This window comes from Arachis hypogaea, chromosome 15 (genome assembly GCF_003086295.3).
Source record: "Arachis hypogaea cultivar Tifrunner chromosome 15, arahy.Tifrunner.gnm2.J5K5, whole genome shotgun sequence".
NCBI lineage: Eukaryota > Viridiplantae > Streptophyta > Magnoliopsida > Fabales > Fabaceae > Arachis > Arachis hypogaea.
The window spans coordinates 105,497,434-105,508,428 of NC_092050.1; the positions used below are offsets into that span (position 1 = coordinate 105,497,434).

Sequence of the window (10,995 nt, forward strand, 5' to 3'; positions counted from 1 at the left end):
TGTGACGCTCATCACCATTCTCCCCTATGAACACGTGCCTGACAAACACTTCCGTTCTACATGAAATAAGCTAGAATGAATATCTCTTAGATCTCCTAACCAGAATCTTCGTGGCGTAAGCTAGAATGATGGCGGCATTCAAGAGAATCCGGAAAGTTTAAACCTTGTCTGTGGTATTCTGAGTAGGATTCAATGATTGAATGACTGTGACGAGCTTCAAACTCACGAGTGCTGGGCGTTAGTGACAGACGCAAAAGGAGGGTGAATCCTATTCCAGCATGATCGGGAACCGACAGATGAAAAGCCGTGCCGTGACAGGGTGCGTGAGCATATTATTCACTGAGAGGAGGGGATGTAGCCACTGACAACGGTGATGCCCTTGTATAAAGCCAGCCATGGAAAGGAGTAAGACTGACTGGATGGAGATAGCAGGAAAGCAGAGGTTCAGAGGAACGAAAGCATCTCCATACGCTTATCTGAAACTCTCACCAATGATTTACATAAGTATTTCTATCCTTATTTTATTATCTATTTTCGAAAACCCAATCACCATTTTATATCTGCCTGACTGAGATTTACAAGGTGACCATAGCTTGCTTCATACCAACAATCTCAGTGGGATTCGACCCTTACTCACGTAAGGTATTACTTGGACGACCCAGTGCACTTGCTGGTTAGTTGTATCGAAGTTGTGAACCATGGTATTGGCACCATGTTTTTGGCGCCATCGCCAGGGAAAGAAAGAGCCATGAATTTTACATTATTAAAGTGTAATCACGATTACGCGTACCAAGTTGCTCACGTTGCCAGGGATTGTTTGAGCCTGGACATCACAATTTCGTGCACCAAGTTTTTGGCGCCGTTGCCGGGGATTGTTCGAGTTTGGACAACTGACGGTTCATCCTGTTGCTCAGATTAGGTAATTTTCTTTTTGTTTTCTTTTCAAAAATTTTTCAAAAATATTTCAAAATTTTCTCACCTGTTTTCGAAAAAATATATTTTTATTCAAAATTTTTAAGAATGAATTCTAGTGTTTCATGAAGCATGTGAAGCCTGGCTGGCTGTAAAGCCATGTCTAATTCCTTTGGGAATGAGTATGTCAGGCGTGTCATGTCTGAGTTACATACTAAAGCTTGGCTGGCTATTAAGCCATGCCTGACCCTTTGATTGGAGCTTTAGAGCATAAGATTCCTGGAATTCATATTAAAAATTTTGGAATCCTTATTTTCTTCTTCAAAAGAATTTTTCGAAAAATATAAAATAAAAATCCAAAAAAATTAGAAAATCATAAAAATCAAAAATATTTTTGTGTTTCTTGTTTGAGTCTTGAGTCATATCATAAGTTTGGTGTCACTTGCATATGCATCTTGCATTTTTCGAAAATTTCATGCATTCATAGTGTTCTTCATGATCTTCAAGTTGTTCTTGGTAAGTCTTCTTGTTTGATCTTGATGATTTTTTGTTTTGTGTCTTTTCATGTTTATCATATGCATTCTTGAATTCTTAGTGCCTAAGCATTAAAGAATTCTAAGTTTGGTGTCTTACATGTTTTCTTTGCATCAAAAATTTTTCAAAAATATGTTCTTGATATTCATCTTGACATTCAAAGTGTTCTTGGTGTTCATCTTGACACTCATATCATTCATGCATGCATTCATTGTTTTGATCTAAAAATTTCATGCATTGCATCATTTTTCTTGTTTTTCCCTTGCATCATAAAAATTCAAAAATCAAAAAAATATCTTTCCTTTTTTCTCTCATCAAATTCAAAAATTTGAGTTGACTTTTTCAAAAATTTTTAAAATCAAGTTGTTTCTTATGAGTCAAATCAAATTTTCAATTTGAAAATCTTATCTTTTTCAAAATCTTTTTCAAAAATCAAATCTTTTTCAAATTTCTTAGTTATTTTCGAAAATTCTAAAAATATTTTTCAAAAATCTTTTTCTTATTTTTATATCAAATTTTCGAAAATAACATAATCAATTAATGTTTTGATTCAAAAATTTGAAGTTTGTTACTTGCTTGTTAAGAAAGATTCAAACTTTAAGTTCTAGAATCATATCTTGTGATTTCTTATGAATCAAGTCATTAATTGTGATTTTAAAAATCAAATCTTTTTCAAAACTAATTTCAATCATATCTTTTCAAAAATATCTTCTTATCTTATCTTTTTCAAAAATATCTTTTCAAAATATCTTTTCTAACTTCCTAACTTCTTATCTTTTCAAAATTTGTTTCAACTAACTAACTAACTTTTTGTTTGTTTCTTAACTTTTTCAAAACTACCTAACTAACTCTCTCTCTCTAATTTTTGAAAATATCTTCCCTCTTTTTCAAAAATTTCTTTTTAATTAACTAATTATTCTTATTTTTATTTTTAATTTTAAAAAATTTTTCGAAAAAATACTAACAATTTTCAAAAACCATTTTCGAAAATCACTAACTCTTTTTCAAAATAATTTTCGAAAATTATCCCTCCCCCATCTTATTCTATTTATTAATTCATATCCTAACATCTCATCTCACATCTCTGCCATCCTCACAGTTGTGTTTCTTCCATTATATTACATTCTTTGTCTCCCCCTCTTCTTCTACTCACACAGGGATCCCTATACTGTGGTATAAAGGATCTCTATTATTATTATTATTTTTCTGTGCCCTCTTCTTTGTCATATGAGCAGGAGCAAGGATAAGAACATTCTTGTGGAAGCAGATCCAGAACCTGAAAGGACTCTGAAGAGAAAATTAAGAGAAGCTAAAATACAACAATCCAGAGATAACCTTTCAGAAATTTTCGAACAGGAAGAGGAGATGGCAGCCGAAAATAATAATAATATAAGGAAGATGCTTGGTGAATTTACTGCACCTAATTCCAATTTACATGGAAGAAGCATCTCCATTCCTGCCATTGGAGCAAACAACTTTGAGCTAAAACCTCAATTAGTTTCTCTGATGCAGCAGAACTGCAAGTTTCATGGACTTCCATCTGAAGATCCTTTTCAGTTCTTAACTGAATTCTTGCAGATATGTGATACTGTTAAGACTAATGGAGTAGATCCTGAAGTCTACAGGCTCATGCTTTTCCCTTTTGCTGTAAGAGACAGAGCTAGATTATGGTTGGATTCTCAACCCAAAGACAGCCTGAACTCTTGGGATAAGCTGGTCACGGCTTTCTTAGCCAAGTACTTTCCTCCTCAAAAGCTGAGCAAGCTTAGAGCTGATGTTCAAACCTTCAGACAGAAAGAAGGTGAATCCCTCTATGAAGCTTGGGAAAGATACAAACAGTTGACTAAAAAGTGTCCTTCTGACATGCTTTCAGAATGGACCATCCTGGATATATTCTATGATGGTTTATCTGAGCTATCAAAGATGTCACTGGACACTTCTGCAGGTGGATCCATTCACCTAAAGAAAACGCCTGCAGAAGCTCAAGAACTCATTGACATGGTTGCTAATAACCAGTTCATGTACACTTCTGAAAGGAATCCTGTGAATAATGGGACGCCTATGAAGAAGGGAGTTCTTGAAGTTGATACTCTGAATGCCATATTGGCTCAGAATAAAATATTGACTCAGCAAGTCAATATGATCTCTCAGAGTCTGCATGGAATGCAAGCTGCATCCAACAGTACTCAAGAGGCTTCTTATGCAGAAGCAGCTTATGATCCTGAGAACCCTGCAATAGCAGAGGTAAATTACTTAGGTGAACCTTATGGAAACACCTATAACTCATCATGGAGAAATCACCCCAATTTCTCATGGAAGGATCAAAAGCCTCAACAATGCTTTAATAATGGTGGAAGAAATAGGTTTAACAATAATAAACCTTTTCCATCATCCACTCAGCAACAGACAGAGAACTCTGAACAAAATGCTTCTAATTTAGCAAATCTAGTCTCTGATCTATCTAAAGCCACTGTGAGTTTCATGAATGAAACCAGGTCTTCCATTAGAAATTTGGAAGCACAAGTGGGCCAGCTGAGTAAAAGGATCACTGAAATCCCTCCAAGTACTCTCCCAAGCAATACAGAAGAGAATCCAAAAGGAGAGTGCAAGGCCATTGACATAAGCACCATGGCCGAACCTGTGAAGAGAGGAGAGGACGTGAATCCCAAGGAGGAAGACCTCCTGGGACGTCCAGTGGTCAATAAGGAGCTTCCCTCTGAGGAACCAAAGGACTCTGAGGCTCATCTAGAGACCATAGAGATTCCATTGAACCTCCTTATACCCTTCATGAGCTCTGATGAGTATTCCTCTTCTGAGGAGAATGAGGATGTTACTGAAGAGCAAACTGCCAAGTTTCTTGGTGCAATCATGAAGCTGAATGCAAAATTATTTGGCATTGATACTTGGGAAGTTGAACCTCCCTTGTTCATCAATGAACTAAGTGATCTGGATCAACTGACATTGCCTCAGAAGAGACAGGATCCTGGAAAGTTCATAATACCTTGTACTATAGGCACCATGATCTTTAAGGCTCTATGTGACCTTGGTTCAGGAATAAACCTCATGCCCCTCTCTGTAATAGAGAAACTAGGAATCTATGGGGTGCAAGCTGCTAAAATCTCATTAGAGATGGCAGACAATTCAAGAAAACAGGCTTATGGACAAGTAGAGGACGTGTTAGTAAAGGTTGAAGGCCTTTACATCCCTGCTGATTTCATAGTCCTAGATACTGGAAAGGAAGAGGATGAATCCATCATCCTAGGAAGACCTTTCCTAGCCACAGCAAGAGTTGTGATTGATGTTGACAGAGGTGAAATAGTCCTTTAATGGAATGAGAAACCCCTTGTGTTTAAAACTCAAGGATCTCCCTCTGCAACCATGGAGAAGAAGCATGAAAAGCTTCTCTCAAAGCAGAGTCAACCAGAGCCCCCACAGTCAAACTCTAAGTTTGGTGTTGGGAGGCCACAACCAAACTCTAAGTTTGGTGTTGAACTCCCATATCCAAACTCTAAGTTTGGTGTTGGAGAGTCTCAACAAAGCTCTGCACATCTGTGAGGCTCCATGAGAGCCCACTGTCAAGCTATTGACATTAAAGAAGCGCTTGTTGGGAGGCAACCCAATTTTTATTTATCTAACTATATTTTTCTTAGTTATATGTCTTTGTAGGTTCATGATCATGTGGAGTCACAAAATAAATATAAAAATTGAAAACGGAATTAAAAACAGCAGAAGAAAAATCACACCCTGGAGGAGCATCTGTCTGGCGTTCAGCGCCAGAACAGAGCATGGTTCTGGCGCTGAACGCCCAAAATGGGCAGCTTCTGGGCGCTGAACGCCAGAACAGGCATGGTTCTGGCGTTCAACGCCAGAAATGGCACACAAATGGGCGTTGAACGCCCTAAATGGCCACCAACCTGGCGCTAAACGCCCAGAGTTGTGTATCAAGGCATTTTTACATGCCTAATGGGTGCAGGGATGTAAATCCTTGAACACCTCAGGATCTGTGGACCCCACAGGATCCACTCAGGATCTGTGGACCCCACAGGATCCCCACCTACCTCCACTCACTTCTTCTCACCACTCTCTTTCACACAATCCCATAAACACTCCTCCCCAAAAACCCTTCACCAATCACCTCAAACTCTCTTCCCCATCACCTCTTCACCACTCACATCCATCCACTCTTCCCCATAAACCTACCTCATAAACTCCACCTACCTTCAAAATTCAAAACCAATTTCCCACCCATATGGCCGAACCTTAACCCCCCCTCCCTTCCCTATATAAAGCCCTCCATTCTTCATCAAATTCACACAATACACCCCTCTACACCCTTCTTGGCCGAAACCACATCTCCCTCTCCCTCTCCATATTTCTTCTTCTTCTTCTTCTATTCTTTTGTTTATTGCTCGAGGGCGAGTAATATTCTAAGTTTGGTGTGGTAAAAGCATAGCTTTTTTGTTTTTCCATTACCATTGATGGCATCTAAGACCGGAGAATCCTCTAGAAGAGGGAAAGGGAAGACAAAAGCTTCCACATCCGAGTCATGGGAGATGGAAAGGTTCATCTCCAAAGCCCATCAAGACCACTTCTATGATGTTGTGGCCAAGAAGAATGTGATCCCTGAGGTCCCTTTCAAACTCAAAAGAAATGAGTATCCGGAGATCCGACATGAAATTCAAAAAAGAGGTTGGGAAGTTCTAACAAATCCCATCCAACAAGTCGGCATCCTAATGGTTCAAGAGTTCTATGCTAATGCATGGATCACCAAGAACCATGATGAAAGTAAGAACCCAGATCCAAAGAACTATGTTATAATGGTTCGGGGGAGATACTTAGATTTTAGTCCGGAGAATGTGAGGTTGGCGTTCAACTTGCCAAACATGGAAGAGAACGCACGCCCCTACACAAGGAGAGTCAACTTTGATCAAAGGTTGGACCAAGTCCTTATGGACATATGTGTAGAAGGAGCTCAATGGAAGGTTGACTCCAAAGGCAAGCCGGTTCAACTAAGAAGATTGGACCTCAAGCCTATAGCTAGAGGATGGTTGGAGTTCATTCAATGCTCAATCATTCCCACTAGCAACCGGTCTGAAGTTACTATAGACCGAGCCATCATGATCCATAGCATCATGATTGGAGAAGAGGTGGAAGTTCATGAGATTATATCTCAAGAACTCTACAAGGTGGCTGACAAGTCCTCCACTATGGCAAGGTTAGCCTTTCCTCACCTCATTTGCCACCTATGCAATTCGGCTGGGATTGACATAGAGGGAGATATCCTCATTAAAGAGGACAAGCCCATCACTAAGAAAAAGATGGAGCAAGCAAGAGAGCCCAATCATGGAGCTCAAGAGGCGCAAGAAGCTCATTTCCATGGGATCTCGGAGATGCCTCAAATGCACTTTCCTCCACAAAATTATTGGGAGCAAATCAACACCTCCCTAGGAGAATTGAGTTCCAATATGGGACAACTAAGGGTGGAACATCAAGAGCACTCCATCATGCTTCATGAAATAAGAGAAGATCAAAAAGCAATGAGGGAGGAGCAACAAAGACAAGGAAGAGACATAGAAGAGCTTAAGGACATCATTGGTTCCTCAAGAAGGAAACGCCACCATCACTAAGGTGGATTCATTCCTTGTTCTTATTTCTTCTGCTTTTCATTTTCTATGTTATGTGCTTAGCTATGTTTGTGTATTCATTACATGATCATTAGTAGTTAGTAACTTTGTCTTAAAGTTATGAATGTCCTATGAATCCATCACCTCTCTTAAATAAAAAATGTTTTAATTCAAAAGAACAAGAAGTACATGAGTTTCGAACTTATCCTTGAACTTAGCTTAATTATATTGATGTAGTGACAATGCTTCTTGTTTTCTGAATGTATGCTTGAACAGTGCATATGTCTTTTGAAGTTGTTGTTTAAGAATGTTAAATATGTTGGCTCTTGAAAGAATGATGACTAGGAAACATGTTATTTGATAATCTGAAAAATCATAAAAATGATTCTTGAAGCAAGAAAAAGCAGCAAAGAACAAAGCTTGCAGAAAAAAAAATTAGGCGAAAAAAAAAATATAGAAAGAAAAAGAAAAAAAGCAAGCAGAAAAAGCCAAAAGCTCTTAAAACCAAGAGGCAAGAGCAAAAAGCCAATAACCCTTAAAACCAAAAGGCAAGGGCAATAAAAAGGATCCTAAGGCTTTGAGCATCAGTGGATAGGAGGGCCTAAAAGGAATAAAATCCTGGTCTAAGCGGCTAAACCAAGCTGTCCCTAACCATGTGCTTGTGGCGTGTAGGTGTCAAGTGAAAACTTGAGATTGAGCAGTTAAAGTCAAGGTCCAAAGCAAAAAAAGAGTGTGCTTAAGAACCCTGGACACCTCTAATTGGGGACTTTAGCAAAGCTGAGTCACAATCTGAAAAGGTTCACCCAATTATGTGTCTGTGGCATTTATGTATCCGGTGGTAATACTGGAAAACAAAGTGCTTAGGGCCACGGCCAAGACTCATAAAGAAGCTGTGTTCAAGAATCATCATACTAAACTAGGAGAATCAATAACACTATCTGAACTCTGAGTTCCTATAGATGCCAATCATTCTGAACTTCAATGGATAATGTGAGATGCCAAAACTATTCAAGAGGCAAAAAGCTATAAGTCCCGCTCATATGATTGAAGCTATGTTTCATTGATAGTTTGGAATTTATAATATATTCTCTTCTTTTTATCCCATTTGATTTTCAGTTGCTTGGGGACAAGCAACAATTTAAGTTTGGTGTTGTGATGAGCGGATAATTTATACGCTTTTTGGCATTGTTTTTAGTATGTTTTTAGTATGTTTTTAGTAGGATCTAGTTACTTTTAGGGATGTTTTCATTAGTTTTTATGTTAAATTCACATTTCTAGACTTTACTATGAGTTTTTGTGTTTTTCTGTGATTTCAGGTATTTTCTGGCTGAAATTGAGGGACTTGAGCAGAAATCAGATTCAGAGGTTGAAGAAGGACTGCTGATGTTGTTGGATTCTGACCTCCCTGCACTCAAAGTGGATTTTCTGGAGCTACAGAACTCGAAATGGCGCGCTTCCAATTGCGTTGAAAAGTAGACATCTAGGGCGTTTCAGCAATATATAATAGTCCATACTTTGGCCAAGAATAGATGACGTAAACTGGCGTTCAACGCCAGCTTTCTACCCAAACCTGGCGTCCAGCGCCATAAAAGGAGCCAAAACCAGAGTTCAACGCCCAAACTGGCACAAAAGCTGGTGTTCAACTCCAAGAAGGACCTCTACACGTACAACACTGAAGCTCAGCCCAAACACACACCAAGTGGGCCCAGGAAGTGGATTTATGCATCAATTACTTACTCATGTAAACCCTAGTAGCTAGTTAATTATAAATAGGACCTTTTACTATTGTATTAGGCATCTTTGATCAGTGTAAACCATCTTTGGACGTCTGGTTCTTAGATCAGAGGGCTGGCCTCTCGGCCATGCCTGGACTTTCACTTATGTATTTTTAACGGTAGAGTTTCTACACTCCATAGATTAAGGTGTGGAGCTCTGCTGTTCCTCAAAGATTAATGCAAAGTACTACTGTTTTCTATTCAATTCATCTTATTTCGCTTCTAAGATATCCATTCGCACCCAAGAATGTGATGAAGGTGATGATTATGTGTGACGCTTGATGACAAGTCATCTTAGCCCATTTTAGCTAGTCTTTTTCTTTAGTTTTCATTAGAATTATGCACTTTCTTGAGCTACAAGCAAGCTTATTGAGTAGATTTTCATGTTCCCCTTGATTTAACCAACCATATGTGAATTCATGCCATTTCATGAGGTTTTGAGCTATAATTGTTGCATATTGTGGAAGATTGAATACCTCATGATTTTGAGCAAAACTTTGATTAGTTTGGTTGATCAATGATAGGTGAAGAAGGCTTGGAGAAAGGTTGAAGCAAAGAGGAATGGCAAGGAGTGAAGAGAGGACAATGGAATAATTGAAAATTGAACCGGGCTGCATGAAGTTAGCCCCAACGTTAGCCCCCTAACTTGGAGGCTAACGTTGGGCATGTGAATCACTCTTTGGAAGTAGCCAACGTTAGCTCCAACGTTAGCCCCCTAACTTGGAGGCTAACGTTGGAACTTGAGAGTTTCTCCCTGGGCTACTAACGTTGGCACTTAAATCACAATGGGGGAGTAGGCAACGTTTGCGCCAACGTTAGCCCCCTAACGTGGAGGCTAACGTTGGCGCCAATCACACCAAGCAAGGCCAACGTTAGGGTCAAAGTTAGACCCCTAACGTTGGCGCCAACGTCCATACCAGAAGGATGTGGTTTGCTGATATGAAAAGTTAGGGTCAAAGTTAGACCCCTAACTTTGACCCTAACGTTGAAGACCAACGTTGGCTAACTCCATTTCCGGTTCAATTGGTTCACTTCGGTTCTTCTTCAATCTTCAAAGAGCAATCAACCAAGGCCTCTTTCAACCCAATTCCACCAAGGACAAAGGCCCAACTCAAGGCTTGAAGATCATTTTGGAAAGTGTATAAATAGGATAGAATTCAATTTGTTTAGAGAGCTTTTCTGGAGAGTTTTCCTTTAGAGCTTTCCTTTTAGAATTTTCAATATAGTTTTCGGAGAGCTTTTGAACTTGAGTGAACTTTAATTTCTTGCTTTCATTGCTTTCAATTTCATTTTACCTTTGTCTTGGATCTTGGATTTGAGAATTGAAGAAATTCTGTTTCAATCTCAATCTTGGATCTCTCTGCTTTATTTACTGAATTTCATTTCCGGTTTATTGTTCTTCATCTATTTTCTTTGCAATTTACAATTTCCTTGCTATTGTTCTTGTTGGATCTAGGAAGGCATTGAGATCTAGACTTGGTTTTCTAGTCTCTGGGTCCTGAGATCTAAATTCTCATTTCAATTCTCTGTTTACTGCCTCTTATGTTCATTTACTTTACTGCTTTGTTTCCGGTTCAATCCCAATTCCCCTTTTTCTCTTCTATTTGATGCAATTTAGTTTTTCCTTGTTTAAATTCTGCAAATCCTCATCCCAATCCCCTTTACTTTTCAAGCCATTTACATTTCTTGCGCTTTAAGATTCTGCAATTTACATTTCTTGCACTTTAAGTTTCTGCTATTTAATTTCTTGTTCTTTAAGTTTCAGCAATTTACTTTCCCGCTCTCTTTGATTTCATGCAATTTACATTCTGCAAATCACAAATCACCCAACCAACACTTGATTCGCTTGACTAAATCAACCACTAAGCTAAAATTGCTCAATCCTTCAATCCCTGTGGGATCGACCTCACTCCCGTGAGTTTTTATTACTTGATACGACCCGGTGCACTTGCCGGTTAGATTTGTGTGTTTTGGGAGAAATTTATTTTTCACCAAAATATCTCATCAAGTTTTTGGCGCCGTTGCCGGGGATTGATTAGATTGACAATGATTAAGTGAGGTGGTAATCTAGATCAAGCACTTTTTCTTTAATTTTTGACTAACCCACTAACTGTTTGAAGTTTTGTCCCAACCGGCTACATCTAATTTTC

At 38.8% G+C, this 10,995-nt stretch overlaps 1 non-coding gene across 1 annotated transcript; it reads right to left on the reverse strand.

Moving 5' to 3' along the window:
* Window positions 1-3,207: 3,207 nt before the first annotated feature.
* Window positions 3,208-3,315, reverse strand: LOC112752704 (small nucleolar RNA R71). The gene has a single exon (XR_003177127.1). It is a non-coding gene; the product is annotated as a small nucleolar RNA R71 (small nucleolar RNA).
* Window positions 3,316-10,995: the final 7,680 nt, after the last annotated feature.